Here is an 18,114-nt window from a genome sequence, read left to right as displayed (position 1 = left end):
GATGCTCATTTCATGCCAGAAAAAAATTAAAACACTTGTAAAGGCGATGTCGATTTTGATCTGGCGACAGCGTATGCTACTGTGAGGATAATAGATGTACTGATAATGATTTCAACGTCATCCACCGACAAATGGCGTGGAGGCATAGCTACCAATGGCCCTACGCTTTAAAATGGAATGCCCATGGCTACAGCCAAACGTATAAGAAGCATGCCCCGAAGATGCTGCTGTTCCTCTTACAGCCAAAAGAAGAAATTTAAGAAGGTTCAAACTGTGGCCTTAAGAGTGACAGTACGGTGCTTTCAGAGAATTCACACACAATTTGGATGAGCCACGTCAGTTGTGCGGCGATGCAACAGTTAAGATCTGAACATTCTCACGTTCTGAACGTCCACGCACTGCAGACGGCCAGGGAGGATGTCGAATTGTAATAGCAGAATTAGCAGACCCTATAGATACCGTAGCACGGATAAGAGCAAACTTGATCCCTGAAGTCTGAACTCGAACCGTTGAGAACCAGTTGCTACCTCTGGACTAAAGGCACACACAGCCCTAGCGCATATTCCACTAATGCCATCAAAGGAGAACCTGGAAGATGGAATGACAATCTGTGGTCTTCAGAGATGAAAGATTATTCAGTATTCATGGAGGTATTTTCCGTTTTTGCAACTAAATGAAAGACAGATTGTTTTCTACCTTACACGTTTCGGTTCTTTTATTTGTGAAACACTTTCAGTGGCCTGTAATATATGTATGTTTAATGAACATAAAAAATGAGTTATTTAGGGTGAGTGTCATGTAAGACGTCACATCCTGTTATTTCGCGAATGGTTTCAGCTATCGAAACGAGATTTTCCGCACATGATAGTACGCTAAGGGGCAAGTACTTTATGTGATAAAATACCTTAACTCTTGTGCCGATCCAGATATTGAAACAAGTAAGATCTTTTAAATACAATGATATGCTTTTTTAACACCATCCGAAAATGCTTGAAAAGACGAATACAGTGATATAATGGTTGTTAAAGTTGGGGTTGAAACATTTCGCAGAAGAATCCAATACAAGTTCTAAAATGGAAAGGCAAGTGTCCAGAGTCAGCTGCTGCTCTGTAAACACCGCCAGGCACACGTCTCACGCGAAGCTCCGTCGTTATACACAGGAAGACAGGTCTACGCTACTAAGATAAAACGTCGTTTCCTACACCACCTAAATACACGGTCAGCTACGATTTTTATATGTGGAACTAGCGTCTGGCGCTTCACATGGGGCTTAAGAATACTGTTTCAAATGTGTGTATGTTTTCAGGTTTTTGTGGAAATAACTAGTTTCATCAGGCAGTTTTCCGTTTAAACCCTTCCCATTGCTGCTGACTTGTCATTCATACTTCATAATAATAAACGGCACTATTCAAGGAAAAAGGAAACTGCTGTACTTATTTAGATTTGCACAAAAAAGAGAAAGAAACCTGACTTGTCTTCAACTGTAGACGCCTGAATTCTTCTTAAAATAAACCGTCTCCTGTCGGACAAATCTATCTATAAACACTAATCGAAATTGTTATTGGACAGAACAAGCATTAGATAAACTACAGTCCGTTTAAAATTACTTGACAGTTGAGTTCTGTCACTTGGCGTTGCAGTGTTGCCACATCGGCTACCGCTGGGTTAAAGGCGACAAGCAAACACGAGTGCTGAAATGCTGTTCACGTAACGCGGAGCGACGTTGGAAGCTTCTGCCGTCAGATATGGCAGGAACGCGAGATGCTCTGTCCACAGCCGATTTTTAATGACCAATGATTGAACTGCGGCAGACAACACGTTTTGCAACCCTGAATTTAAACTCGTATCCTTACCTAACCCCAGCCTCTTGATGTGCAGTGTATTCGAGAAACGGCGGTCAGCAACCTGAGGCGGAACTATCAATCACGCTCGCTTTGCTGACGGCGCTTAAAGCTGACCTGCACGAGCAAACTCAAGCCACGGAACATTCAGTTCAGCCCTGAAAGCGAACCATTAAGATCTCGTTTATGCTATGTGAGCTGACGCAGTACCGACCGATGAGCAGTCCTGGTCGGACCTCATTTACAAGTTATAGGCGGCGTAGCAGCTTCCCAACGGAAAAAGAATGACAGGAAGAAAAGTAAGAGCAAATAAAAAAGTCAATACTATGACAAACATGATGCGATCAAAGATTAAAAATAAAAGGTTACATTAAAACCAATTAATTGAAAATAGTAATAATGAGAGCTGTTTTGACAAAGATTTAAAATAAAATAACTTTTTGCACCCATTGAGATTTGAACTCACGACCTTCTGTAGTAGATACTGTAACTTTCACACAGCGCTATAAAACATAGGCAGATTATGACCTTATATTTATTTGTCTCTAGAACCAGTTGCAACAATCATTTGCTGCCTTTAAAAATTGGGTTACATGCCATGTTCTCTGAAGTTTACCTACTGTAAACCTCTCTCTCTGCGATGATAATAACTGCATATGACTGAATCGCGTCTTGTGCGGAAGAACCTAGTAGTCTTTGGGTAGTGATATGTGCGTTATTTCGTTGCTATCGTTTTGTGTGTGTTTATCACGTGTGACGATATGCGAAATAAAAGGGCCGGACCCAGGATTCGGCATCCAAACACAATAAAAAAATTAGACAAGGAATTGGAAGTAACCTGACGTTCCTTCTGGCTCTTTGGCAATGGCGAACCTTTCTGATTGAAGGAAAGGACTTCCAACACGTGAAGTGTTAGCAATCAAGTAATTTTAATCAGGCTATAAGAGCTTACTCAGGATGACTGACGACACGTCACCCACAAAATAAATACTTTCCTTAACGAAGCGTAGTTTTACACTTAGGTATGTGCTCAACCAGATAGCCTATTTTCGGTTGTTTTTTTTTCGACGACATCTATTTCCACACTTAACTTCTATCCAGATAGCCTATTTTCGTTTTTTTTCGACCACATCTATTTCGACACTTAACTTCTATTTTTCGCGGTGTATTGAATGTGTTTGTTTACTGAGTGTAGTTTTGAAAACTGTCGCTGTGTGTTTATCCTTCGACTTTTGTTCATGTTGTGGTGTCTATCTGTGGTTTTACATTTGTTCATTTGTTATGTATTGTTATGTGTGAGTGTGCTATTATTTTATGGTGTGTGTGTGTGTGTGTGTGTGTGTGTGTGTGTGTGTGTGTGTGTGTTTGATATTCGTTCATTTGTTTCGCGCGCGCGTGAGAGAATCATTTTCTTGCTGTACTCTCTCCAATGGAAGTACCCACATACGCGGCGGAAATGTTTCCGGCTACCTCCGGCGCTGTCGCCCCTCTATTGATATCGAACAGAAGAATTTGTCGGAAATGTTATGTTCAGAGTTCTCCAACTGGTACTCATTTTCTAGTGTAGACAGCTCCACTAACTATTTCGAAATGACAAAACAACAATATGCAAACTCTGTAAGCTCAATGGCAACAGTGAAAAACAAATTAAAAATGACAGTTGATAAATAAACTATTAGCAGCAAAACAAAAACGCTATGAATTTATGTACCAACCTTAATAGACAAACTTCTAACAGGGGTAAGTAGTATACATAACAACATTCAATTAACCATGGAAATAAACACAAAATCTAATCCATTTTTTAAATATAATAATAAAGAAAGACGGCAATAAGTACACATTTGACATTTTCAGAAAGCCAACAGCAACAGACAGACATGCCATGTCCAATCATCCACAAAACAAAAAAATTAGCTACCCCCTGACATTTGTTATATAGCCTAATAATATTCCACTCAGCAAAGGAAATCATGAAAAAGAATTACAAACAGTGCAACCCATAGGCAAAGTCAACAGTAATAACAGCCATATAGTGCAAAGACTCAACCACAACATTCAAACACAACTAAACAAAACTGCATACAAGCAGAGAACACAAACACCACAGAACACCACAAACAATACAGAGGCTACTGTAAGCACAAAAACACAAATAATCGACGTGACATGATGAGCGCAAAGAAATGGTACACTTTACCATACAAACGTAAATCAACACACAGAATAGCACACATACTAAAAAAATAAGGATTGCACATTGGTTACAGAACAAGAAACACATTCCAGTCACATTTACAAACAGCAATAGACAAACCTGGCAAATATCAAGGAGCAATTATATATCAGTTAGAATGTCAAGAATGTGAATGAAGGTATCTGGGAATGACATAGAGGAATTTCGAAATTAGGAGCAAAGAAAATATAAGAAGCTAAAACTATGAAAGTAGCCATTCTGCCTTTGCTGAACTCCTGATAAAACATGGACATGAACGTACAGCAAATGGAAGATGTTGTTGTTGTGGTCTTCAGTCCTGAGACTGGTTTGATGCAGCTCTCCATGCTACTCTATCCTGTGCAAGCTTTTTCATCTCCCAGTACCTACTGCAACCTACATCCTTCTGAATCTGCTTAGTGTATTCATCTCTTGGTCTCCCTCTACGATTTTTACCCTCCACGCTGCCCTCCAATACTAAATTGGTGATCCCTTGATGCCTCAGAACATGTCCTACCAACCGATCCCTTCTTCTGGTCAAGTTGTGCCACAAACTTCTCTTCTCCCCAATCCTATTCAATACTTCCTCATTAGTTATGTGATCTACCCATCTAATCTTCAGCATTCTTCTGTAGAACCACATTTCGAAAGCTTCTATTCTCTTCTTGTCCAAACTATTTATCGTCCATGTTTCACTTCCATACATGGCTACACTCCATACGAATACTTTCAGAAATGACTTCCTGACACTTAAATCAATACTGGATGTTAACAAATTTCTCTTCTTCAGAAACGCTTTCCTTGCCATTGCCAGCCTACATTTTATATCCTCTCTACTTCGACCATCATCAGTTATTTTGCTCCCCAAATAGCAAAACTCCTTTACTACTTTAAGTGCCTCATTTCCTAATCTAATTCCCTCAGCATCACCCGACTTAATTAGACTACATTCCATTATCCTTGTTTTGCTTTTGTTGATGTTCATCTTATATCCTCCTTTCAAGACACTGTCCATTCCATTCAACTGCTCTTCCAAGTCCTTTGCTGTCTCTGACAGAATTACAATGTCATCGGCGAACCTCAAAGTTTTTATTTCTTCTCCATGAATTTTAATACCTACTCCGAATTTTTCTTTTGTTTTCTTTACTGCTTGCTCAATATACAGATTGAACAACATCGGGGAGAGGCTACAACCCTGTCTTACTCCCTTCCCAACCACTGCTTCCCTTTCATGTCCCTCGACTCTTATAACTGCCATCTGGTTTCTGTACAAATTGTAAATAGCCTTTCGCTCCCTGTATTTTACCCCTGCCACCTTTAGAATTTGAAAGAGAGTATTCCAGTCAACATTGTCAAAAGCTTTCTCTAAGTCTACAAATGCTAGAAACGTAGGTTTGCCTTTCCTTAATCTTTCTTCTAAGATAAGTCGTAAGGTCAGTATTGTCTCACGTGTTCCAGTGTTTCTACGGAATCCAAACTGATCTTCCCCGAGGTTGGCTTCTACTAGTTTTTCCATTCGTCTGTAAAGAATTCGTGTTAGTATTTTGCAGCTGTGACTTATTAAGCTGATAGTTCGGTAATTTTCAAATCTGTCAACACCTGCTTTCTTTGGGATTGGAATTATTATATTCTTCTTGAAGTCTGAGGGTATTTCGCCTGTTTCAAACATCTTGCTCACCAGAAGGTAGAGTTTTGTCAGGACTGGCTCTCCCACGGCCGTCAGTAGTTCTAATGGAATATTGTCTACTCCGGGGGCCTTGTTTCGACTCAGGTCTTTCAGTGCTCTGTCAAACTCTTCACGCAGTATCATATCTCCCATTTCATCTTCATCTACATCCTCTTCCATTTCCATAATATTGTCCTCAAGTACATCGCCCTTGTATAAACTCTCTATATACTCCTTCCACCTTTCTGCTTTCCCTTCTTTGCTTAGAACTGGGTTTCCATCTGAGCTCTTGATATTCATACAAGTCGTTCTCTTATCTCCAAAGGTCTCTTTAATTTTCCTATAGGCGGTATCTATCTTACCCCTAGTGAGATAGGCCTCTACATCCTTACATTTGTCCTCTAGCCATCCCTGCTTAGCCATTTTGCACTTCCTGTCGATCTCATTTTTGAGACGTTTGTATTCCTTTTTACCTGTTTCACTTACTGCATTTTTATATTTTCTCCTTTCATCAAGTAAATTCAATATTTCTTCTGTTACCCAAGGATTTCTACTAGCCCTCGTCTTTTTACCTACTTGATCCTCTGCTGCCTTCACTACTTCATCCCTCAAAGCTACCCATTCTTCTTCTACTGTATTTATTTCCCCCATTCCTGTCAATTGATCACTTATGCTCTCCCTGAATCTCTGTACAACCTCTGGTTCTTTTAGTTTATCCAGGTCCCATCTCCTTAAATTCCCACCTTTTTGCAGTTTCTTCAGTTTTAATCTACAGGTCATAACCAATAGATTGTGGTCAGAGTCCACATCTGCCCCTGGAAATGTCTTACAATTTAAAACCTGGTTCCTAAATCTCTGTCTTACCATTATATAATCTATCTGATACCTTTTAGTATCTCCAGGGTTCTTCCATGTATACAACCTTCTTTCATGATTCTTAAACCAAGTGTTAGTTATGATTATGTTGTGCTCTGTGCAAAATTCGACCAGGCGGCTTCCTCTTTCATTTCTGTCCCCCAATCCATATTCACCTACTATGTTTCCTTCTCTCCCATTTCCTACACTCGAATTCCAGTCACCCATGACTATTAAATTTTCGTCTCCCTTCACAATCTGAATAATTTCTTTTATTTCATCATACATTTCTTCAATTTCTTCGTCATCTGCAGAGCTAGTTGGCATATAAACTTGTACTACTGTAGTAGGCGTGGGCTTCGTATCTATCTTGGCCACAATAATGCGTTCACTATGCTGTTTGTAGTAGCTTACCCGCATGCCTATTTTCCTATTCATTATTAAACCTACTCCTGCATTACCCCTATTTGATTTTGTGTTTATAACCCTGTAGTCACCTGACCAGAAGTCTTGTTCCTCCTGCCACCGAACTTCACTAATTCCCACTAAATCTAACTTCAACCTATCCATTTCCCTTTTTAAAATTTCTAACCTACCTGCCCGATTAAGGGATCTGACATTCCACGCTCCGATCCGTAGAACGCCAGTTTTCTTTTTCCTGATAACGACATCCTCTTGAGTAGTCCCCGCCCGGAGATCCGAATGGGGGACTATTTTACCTCCGGAATATTTTACCCAAGAGGACGCCATCATCATGTAATCATACAGTAAAGCTGCATGCCCTCGGGAAAAATTACGGCTGTAGTTTCCCCTTGCTTTCAGCCGTTCGCAGTACCAGCACAGCAAGGCCGTTTTGGTTATTGTTACAAGGCCAGATCAGTCAATCATCCAGACTGTTGCCCTTGCAACTACTGAAAAGGCTGCTGCCCCTCTTCAGGAACCACACGTTTGTCTGGCCTCTCAACAGATACCCCTCCGTTGTGGTTGCACCTACGGTACGGCTATCTGTATCGCTGAGGCACGCAAGCCTCCCCACCAACGGCAGGGTCCATGGTTCATGGGGGGAAGATATATATATATATATATATATATAGTGAAAGGGTTTACATCTATGTGATAAATCCCTTCCCTCGAAAATTTCCCTCCTTCGTACCTTCTCTGTGTTACCACAGACGACGAGTCACTGAACTCTTTTGTGCTAACAAAGGGAGGCTACAATGTCAGGATCATGGACTTACTTCAAACTTTGTAAATCTTTCGTCGGCCATTAAAAGAACATACTGTGCAAGTAGTAACGTGCACTACTCTAGCATTTTCGAGAACATCGCAAGAGAAGTATTACGCGTCTATTATGTAACTGATGAATCTGTGAGTAGGTGACGTATGGTAGAATTCGTGATGGTCAGGTGGTTAGTGTTCGATCGTTCCTCTAACGGGACGCTGTTTATTACCCGAGGACGAAACACAACGCTGACATGTGTATCAGAGGTCATGCGGTTCATTATTTATTTGGAAATGGTGTCATAGGACCCATGGATTTTTTGGAACTACTTAAACGATCATCATTGTGCTGTTGTGAAGAACCCTAACTACAGTCAAAACTTTTCGAACATCTTGCGGAGCACCTACCACGATCCACCTGTAACTGAATTATTCATCGCAGGGGATAAATTTGGTACCTCCACAAAAGGAGATGAACAGATAATGGTACCTACATGACATTACGAGAAGACATGCCATGAAAATAGGGCGGCGGAGTTTGTGTTTCTTTTTCTTCTTTTTCGGAGACAAGTCATGGAAAAGGAGGATTTATTTTTTGTCAATAAACAAATGAATATTCTCCTGTGTCGATTTATCTCTTCCATATATTCCTGTTTTGCGACGGTCACATCGTGACCAGGTCTCGTACAATGACCCCTGCCCACTTTACCCTCGAGATCATTCCTTCTATTCCCTTACCCTACGAAAAGAAAGATGCATAGCGGAATCGGTAGCGAAGTAGATTACATTAAAAAAAACAAATAAATAAATAAAAAAGATCGTTGTGAAAGGGACCTGTATGAAGCGACGGTTCGATTCCCGCTTCCAATTAAATAGTGATCTATAATTTTGCATTACTGGTCATATTATTTAATTTATATGACATTTGAGATGTAACATAATTTAAAGAACCATATGTATTTGCATGAAATCTTACTGAACTTCCTGTTGTTTGACTGCTTAGTAATTTTAATTAAATTTAAGTATTAGAAAAAGCATATTTATAACTATCGACAACTAAATGAAGAAAAGCATAGAGTTGTCCTGGATATGTATGCCTGTTGTGATTTGCGAAATCCTTTACACATGCAGAGAGGTAAGATATCCGGAACTACTTTGTACCTTGACGCTTCGAGGTGCAGATTCAGAAGCAGGCCCGATTTTACAGTTAGCTTGCGTAGCGGTGAGACGTTGCTAATGTATCAAGAACGAATAGTGTAGGTGCAGATTTTTTAATATCATAGAATTTACACTTTTACTACAAAGATGAAGGTGTGAACAAGAGTCAAACCGTCGCGTCTTACACATTTGTCTTACGAAGCTCAAACGCTGAACACTTTCCCACCGTGAACTCCAGCGTGTGACACCTATGCACAGATACATCATTCAGTTACATAATAGAGGCATAAAACTTCTCTTGCGATTTTCTCGGAATTGCCAGAGTAGTGCACCTTACTACATTATGTTGTTTTAATGGCCTACTAGAGGTATACAAATTTTGAAGTAAATCCATGATCTATTCGGGAGGACGACGGTTCGATCCCGCGTCCGGCCATCCTGATTTAGGTTTTCCGTGATTTCCCTAAATCGCTCCAGGCAAATGCTGGGATGGTTCCCTTGAAAGGGCACGGCCGACTTCCTTCCCCATCCTTCCCTAATCCAATGAGACCGATGACCTCGCTGTTTGCTCTCTTCCCCCAAACCAACCAAACCCAAATCCATGATCGCAAAGTCGTGGGCTCCCCTTGTAAGACTGCAGTTATTTATTTTATTTACCGTATAGCACGCATAACAATCCTTATACATTTTATACAAAGGTTAATTACAGATTGACATCAAGACATTTAATACAATCAATTGCCTCCTCTGTTGCAGCGAGGAAATCTTTGAAGGTTCCCTCATAGGCTCGAACCGGGCATTCTTCCACTATGTGTCGGATTGTTCGTTTTCAGCGCCGCAGTCGTAATATGATGTTGGTATCATTCCCCACTTGTAGAGGGCGCCAGCACATCTTCCGTGGCCAGTACTTATGCGGTTTAGAGTTGTCCACACTTTGCGTGACTGGTTGAAGCCAGGCGGTTTCTCAGTTGTCATGAAACTTGGGCATTTTGGTGGGCAGTGTTCTTGCCAGTGTTGTTTCCACAGATTGTTGACATCAAAGTTGGAGTTCGTCATCTCTTTAGCAGAGAGTAATGCTGGTCTTCACGATTTAAGTCTTCTGCGGTCAGCTATCTCGCTGTGTATGGGCAGCTGTGGGTTGTTAGTTATCTTGTTGAACTCGCTGAGAAGAGCGTTTTTCGCCACATTTCTGGGGGTAGTATGTGGCTCAGGGTTGGTAGCCATACAGTGGAAGTAGATTTTGTTGTGCCACTGATAATGCGCGTGGTATAATTTAGTACCGCATCAATCCTGCTCGTATGCGGGCTGTTAATCCACACAGGAGCGCAGATTTTGCCACCGAGTAGACAAGCCCAACTGCTGATGTGCCCCAAGTGGTGCTGCACAGTTTATAGATGATGTTCTTTCTTGTCCTCATTTTATCTCCAATCTTTATCAGGTGCTCCTTGTAAGAGAGCGTCCTGTTCAATGTGACTCCTAGGTATTTGGGGTAGTTGTTATGGTTAAGGCGTTTCCCTTCAAAGATGACATTAAGCTCTCTTCTTGCTGAGTGGTTGCCAAGGTGGAAGCATGATACTGCAGTCTTAGTCGAATTCGGCTGCAGTCTCCCGGGTGGTGCTAAAGAATAGTCACTTCGCGGCCGCCAAACAATCATTGATCTTGATCGCTGGTCTCCTGGCTAATTGCACATCGTATATCACAAATATAAGTCAAATCATCAAAACCGTTGGGAAGCTAGAAGAGATCGAAAAATAAGCGCTTTTCGCGCAAAATCGTAGTCTCTCGCATGCACCTTTTTCTGACACTTGCAGGCGTCAACAGCCAACGGAGCCCATGACCCTATTAGTTCTTAGGGAAAGGAAAATGTATAGTGTGCTCAGGGTTTTTTCTTTCAAACAAATGTTATTAATGTCGTTATTGCGCAGGATTTTAACAGGGTCGGAACCAGAACCTTTTCATGGCTACTTACAAGTCGCCATTCGTTTCCAAAATTTTAGAAATACTTCATAACCCCACACCTCGCCGCCCTCCTCCCTACAAATCATCATATAGTAGATATGGGAAAGGCCGAACAGAATGATAGGTATTTTTCGGTATTTGTTTGATGTTGATTGTAACAAGTGTTTTTCTTATTTTTTACTAGTGACCGAGTAAAAAACTGAAATATCAATAGTCATAGCAGCAGTGCCACAATTATTCATTTTTAACTAAACCTTTTTTAAGCGAGTAATTTTTTTAGTAAAATTTGCATAGGTTTGAAATTACTATTACAGGAAGTGGGAAAAGCGATCAGTCGATCAGTGTTACTTTAATAGCAATGTCGACAGAAACGAGCAACAAACACATGGTATAAGAATTGGTACAGTATAGGTGAGACAATACCGTCCCTGTTGCCGTGTGTCGTGACTTCTGTGTGCGTGCAGTGTGCAAGGCTTGGCCCCACTCGATCCATACAGTAGTCCTCAGTGTCGCAGTGGACATCCGATGAATTGCAGAATGGCACAAACCCTGGACGGGAAATATTTTTAAGAAGTGACGTAGCAATGAAGTACAATGCATGTTTCAACAGGTTAAAGATCTGTCTGCCATTTCACTGAAATAATAAAGGAGGAAGGAAGTACGGTAACAGTAATAACTTACAAAGTTAACAATTTATTCATAATGTACAATAAAAATAGAAAGTAGCTAGTCTGCTGCCTGTGTCTACATAATTTGCCGTTACCTGCTTGTAGCCCCTGAAAACGGACAAATTAACACGGAAAACATAGTTTTTTAGCCTCAGATTTCACCGTTTTAGCTCTAACTATTGTAATGATTGAATAGCGGTTTTCGTTGTTGTGGTCTTCAGTCCGAAGACTAGTTCACTGCAGCTCTCCATGCTACCCTATCCTGTGCAAGCCTCTTCATCTCCGAGTGACTACTGCAACCTACATCCCTCTGAATCTGCTCACTCTGTTCATCTCTTCGTGTTCCTCTACGACTTTCACCCAAATCGATTCCCTCCAGTACAAAATTGCTTATCCCTTGATGTTTCAGAATATGTCTTACCAACTGATCCCTTCTTTTGGTCAGGTTGCACCACAAATTTATCCTCTCCCCAGTTCTGTTCAGTACCTCGTCATTAGCTATGCGATCTACCCATCTGATCTTCATTATTCTTCTGTAGCACCACATTTCAAAACCTTCTATTTTTTTCATGTCTAAAGTGTTTATCGTCCATGTTTCACTTCCAAACATGGCTACACTCCACACAAATACTTCCACAAAGAACTTCCTGACACTTAAATATATACTCGAAGTTAACAAATTTCTCTTCTTCAGAAACGCTTTTCTTGCAATGTCAGTCTGCTTTTTGTACCCTTCCTACTTCGACCATCATCAGTTATTTTGCTTTCCAAAGCGCAAAATTCATTTACTTCTTTAAGCGTCTGATTTCTGAATCTGCTTCCCTCAGCATCACCTGATTTAATTCGATTGCATTCCATCATCTAATTCCTTCAGCATCACCTCATTCAATTCGACTACATTCCATTATCCTCGTTTTGATTTTGTTAATTTTCGTTTTATATCCTCCTTTCAAGATACTGTCCATTCCGTTTAACTGCTCTTCCAAGTCCTTTGCTGTCTCTGCCAAAATTGCAATGTCGTCGGAAAACCACAAAGTTTTTATTTCTTCTCCCTGAATTTTAATCCCTACTCCAAATTTTTCTTGTGTTTAGTTTAATGCTTGATCACTATACGGATTGAATAACATCGGAGATAGGCTACAGCCGTATCTCACTCCCATCTCAACCACTGCTTCCCTTCCGTGCCCCTCGACTCTTACAACTGCCATCTGGTTTCCGTACAAATTGTAAATAGCCTTTTGCTCCCTGTTTTTGCCCCCTGCCACCTTCAGAATTTGAAAGAGAGTATTTCAGTCAACATTGTCGTAAGCCTTCTCTAAGTCTACCAATGCTTTAAACGTAGGTTTGCCTTTCATAACCTATCTTCCATGAGAAGTCGTAGAGTCAGTATTGCTCTCGTGTTCCTACATTTCTCCGGAATCCAAACTGATCTTCACCGAGGTCGGTTTCTATGCGTTTTTCCATTCTTCAGTAAATGATTCGTGTTAGATAATGCAGCCGTGACTTATCTACATCTACATCTACATCCATACTCCGCAAGCCACCTGACGTTGTGTGGCGGAGGGTACCTTGAGTACCTCTATCGGTTCTCCTATTCCAGTCTCATATTGTTCGTGGAAAGAAAGATTGTCGGTATGCCTCTCTGTGGGCTCTAATCTCTCTGATTTTATCCTCATGGTCTCTTCGCGAGATGTACGTAGGAGGGAGCAATACACTGCTTGACTCCTCGGCGAAGGTATGTTCTCGAAACTTTAGCAAAAGCCCGTACCGAGCTACCGAGTGTCTCTCTTGCCGAGTCTTCCACTGGAGTTTATCTATCATCTCCGTAACGCTTTCGCCATTACTAAATGATCCTGTAGCGAAGCGTGCTGCTCTCCGTTGGATCTTCTCTATCTCTTCTATCAACCCCATCTAGTACGGATCCCACACCGGTGAGCAGTATTCAAGCAGTGGGCGAACAAATGTACTGTAACCTATTTCCTTTGTTTTCGGACTGCATTTCCTTAGAATTCTTCCAATGAATCTCGGTCTGGCATCTGCTTTACCGACGATTAATTTTATATGGTCCTTCCATTTTGAATCACTCCTAATGGGTACTCCCAGATAATTTTTGGAATTAACTGCTTCCAGTTGCTGACCTACTATATTGTAGCTAAATGATAAAGGACCTTTCTTTCTATGTATTCGCAGCACATTACACTTGTCTACTTTGAGATTCAATTGCCATTCCCTGCACCATGCGTCAATTCGTTACAGATCCTCCTGCATTTCAGTACAATTTTCCATTGTTAGAAACTCTCGATATACTACAGCATTATCTGCAAAAAGCCTCAGTGAACTTCCGATGTTATCCACAAGGTCATTTATATATATGCGACATTCCCCTGCGGCACACCTGAAATCACTCCCACTTCGTAAGACTTCTCTCCAGTTATTAAACTGATGCTTCGGTAATTTTAGCACCCTTCAGCACCTGCTTTCTTTGGAACTGGGATTATTATTTTCTTTTTGAAGTCTGAGGGTATTTTGGTATGATCCCCGATTACATATGAGTGTTTGACTAGAGTTTTAAGAAATCAGAATCAGTAGTAGAACACTAGTATTTTTTGTAGCATTCAACCACTTATCACATTTAGAGAAAATCAGCGAATGGCGGATGGACTAAGTTTTTCTTTTATTTCCTTATTTAATTTAATATTTTGATTCTACGTATCTAGAAACAGAGAGAGTCAAAATTTTTCAATCCTTGATCGATCTTTTAAGTTTATTATAGGAAAGAATAGAAAAAAACAAACGAAAATCGGCTCATTCAGGTACCGGTTATTTTGAGCGATTTTAACAGTCAGGTTAAACTGGTGTGGAAAGCAGAGCGATATAACCGAAAATCTGTTGTTCCAGCAATAACCGCCATCCCTATCGTATGAGCACCCTTCTCGGCCCGTCGCACAGGACAGCGCACCTGCAACTTTCGGTTCGCGTCGCGCCCGGCGCTGCCCAGAGTTAACGGTAGGAGGCGCCAGATTAGCGGTGTCGCAGATAACTGCGGCGGCCCACCGGCGGGTGCGCTATATACCGCCGCTGGCCGCGCCGCGCGTCAGAGATGGAAGCGTGTCCGTGCCCGCGACCGCGCCCGCGGCTCGCCCGCCCGACCTACGCCTGCGCGCTCACAGTCCTCGGTAAGTCGGGGGAACCCCCGCCACTTGCTGCTACTTGTTGCGCGCACTGCCTGCCGTCTGTGGTCTGTGGACGTGTTTCGTAACTGTTGCGCCGACTTTTTATTGTGTTCGCGACCACTTTTTCGCAAAAACTGACGCTGTTTTGCTTCATTCGACTTGTGCAGTTTCGTAATCGTTTAATAATATGAGCGTTGCGCGACGTCGCAGGGAATTTCCGCATTGTATTTTCGTATTCCTCTGCGAAGTTATCCGTCGGAGCTCAATCAGTGAAATGTGCAAACAAACAGGATTAAGCTACATACACTTTTGACGGGATTTAAGTGTTGTGCATTGATCCTTATTTTACAGTAAGTTGTCACTGGCAGCTCCTTTAACTCCCATTGGAAGCTAGACCGTCGCCACATCATTCCGTTGTTGGCTATGTCTTATGTAGCGTAGTAAGTCTTAATTGAAACACGTAAATAATCATAACCCATTCAGAATGAGATTTTCACTCTGCAGTGGAGTGTGCACTGATATGAAACTTCCTGACATTAAAACTGTGTGACGGACCGAGACTCGAACTCGGGACCTGTGCCTTTTGTGGGCAAGTACTCTACCAACTCAGCTACCCAAGCACCAACTGAGCTACCAAGCTTGGGTAGCTCAGTTGGTAGAGCACTTGCCCGCGAAAGGCACAGGTCCCGAGTTCGAGTCTCGGTCAGGCACAAAGCTTTAATCTGCCAGGAAGTTTCATAACCCATTCAGTTTTATTCTTCTTTTAACTCTTGGTTTCGTATATTTCCATTGTCAGGTGGTCGTGCATGCTCCAAAGTTATGTGGATTTGCTGAGTGCTAATAAAAACACGAATCCCATTCGCTGCTGGAGGCCTAATTCTTACAAAAGCATTGTGGAAAGATCGCTAAAAGCGAATGGTTACAGTTATTTGTACGAGGTGTATTCAGAAAGTAAGGCTCGATTAGGCGCAACATGGAAACAACTGTGAAAATCCTATAGAACTTTGCACAGATGTGTTGGGCAGTGTCTTTAGTGTGCCTGTCGATCGCTTCACGTTGCTCTTTTCAGTTCAGAGCGCAACGTGATCACGTAGAAGTGCCTAAAACAACAGTGTCTCCCGCCAAGTATTGATCTGGTGAGAGATTTCGCCTGAACTATACAGCCCGCATAACATAAATGTCATGCGTTTCTTTCTGCAAGACAATTCTCAACCGCATTCTGCAGCGTTTTCGATGGAAAGTGTTTGATCACCCACAATACAGCCCTTAATTGGCTCCCTCCGTCGTTTATCTCTGCTCACATGAACCGCTGGCTACGGACACAACATTTTGGCACAAACTATTAAAGGCAGACCAGAATTGGCGGAAAGCACCGGCGCCGTTCCATTCTGTAAGGAGGGTACTGGAAAGTTTGTACAACGCTACGACAAATGTCTAAGTCGGAACAGCTACTATTCAGAGAGGTAGCTGGAAGGTGTGGCTAACTGTTGCGAATAAATTTTTTTTTTTAGTTTCACTGTGGACCTTACTTTCCGAACAGCCCTCGTATGTTGTAATTCATGTTCATAACAGTCGCGCCTAGACCTACCCTGATCTCTGCATTGCCAAACCTTGTCAGACTTTCCGTTCTATAGCTGTCTCCCACCTAATTTGAGATGTCTTTCATTCCAGTTTAGAACTTGTTTCAATACTTATTCTCCACCTTGCCGCAGATTGAGTCAAATCTGTTCCCAATACTCCTCTTAACTCGATTCTCTATTAGTCTCTCTTTATAAAACTTACAAACGTAACTACTTAAATCCAAAACTCACCATTTCGTTCGATTTCCATGTTCCTTTTACACTGCACAAATATTTCCCAAGAAAGTCTGGATTGTTTTCTTTATACTTCCAATGACTAACATTAGTAAATAATTAGTGATTCAAAAAAATGGCTCTGAGCACTATGGGACTTAACTTCTGAGGTCATCAGTCCCCTAGAACTTAGAACTACTTAAACCTAACTAAGCTAAGGACATCACACACATCCATGCCCGAGGAAGGATTCGAACCTGCAACCGTAGCGGTCGCGCGGTTCCAGACTGTAGCGCCTAGAACAGCTCGGCCACTCCGGCCGGCTTAGTGATTCACCATTGCTGTCAAATATTCAGAATTTCGTTCAGCTTTGAGATGCACTATACTTGCACAATGGGCTCAGCTGTGCGAAGGCGCCTAGGGCAGTGTTAACGAATGTCTCGAGTTGATTACAAGCTAAAGACCTTCACAGTGCAAAAATTCTTCTGCAACAAGTTAAGAAGCAACCAAGTCAGATATGTTAACTACAGGAACTAAACAATTAAGAAGCAACCAGTTCAGGTATGGTAACGAGGCGAACTAAATAACGGCTTTGTGTTCAGAATAGTTCCATTGTTTTGAAACTACATTGTAGCACACAAAATATTAGCATTAATGTTTTAAGCATTTTGCTACAAAAGAAGGTGTTTCCAGCAGTATTAATAAGCACGAAACACTTACAACACGTGAACATGTGACATTTTCTAATCTGCCGCAATTCAGAGGAAGTAAGGTTTTGCTACTCTTAAAGCAACAAATCCAGCAGTCCGAGCTATTGTTAGTCCTAGGTTCGTAACTGCAAACGAACGGCATTTTTACTACTGCCAATAGACTGTATACATGTATGTGTGATTGTGAAACAATTATGTACCTGTGTCTATGTGTTTTAAATCGCAGCTTGGTTGCGTTTCCCGGTTCTCAAGTGGGTGTAATAAAAAGCCATCCTGCACCGCTAGAACCACGAAGACGAAAGCAATATATGGTTCGAACGGACCTTCTGCTCCACGACTATCTCACTTTCAACGGAAAAAAGATGTTTGTTGACAACTGAAGCAGGGATTACTTCGGAAACTTGATATTGGCAAGATAAATCGATTCAGCGGTGATAATGTCACTGATAGCTGTTTTGACACCTATCGGTTTTCATTGTAAGACGGATTCGCAACTTGTGCTGGTTAGAGAATGAACAGAAATGGAAAACACACGTATTAATCAATAAGAAGAATCGCTCAAATTATTCCTTTCAGCGTCGACAGAAACTAATATCGCTTTTTTGTTTTTAATTTGCAGTAGTAAAATTTGTTGAATGCAAATGTAATCCTGACGTCGCAATTACGCTGCAAAAGATCTTCATCAATACAGAGGCCTAATTCTTTTTGGCGAGGAAAATACTGTTTTCTGTTTGCTGAGAAAGAACATTTTTTCTCCGTAAGAAATCGTATAGAAATAAAAGTTTGGAGCGTTAACAGTGATTGCCGCGAAGAAGTGTTTGCACTGACCACGTGCGATCTTGTAAACGAGTACGC

This window comes from Schistocerca serialis, chromosome 2, assembly GCF_023864345.2.
Source record: "Schistocerca serialis cubense isolate TAMUIC-IGC-003099 chromosome 2, iqSchSeri2.2, whole genome shotgun sequence".
In the NCBI taxonomy this organism is placed as follows: Eukaryota; Metazoa; Arthropoda; class Insecta; order Orthoptera; family Acrididae; genus Schistocerca; species Schistocerca serialis.
This window is presented reverse-complemented; position numbering follows the sequence as displayed.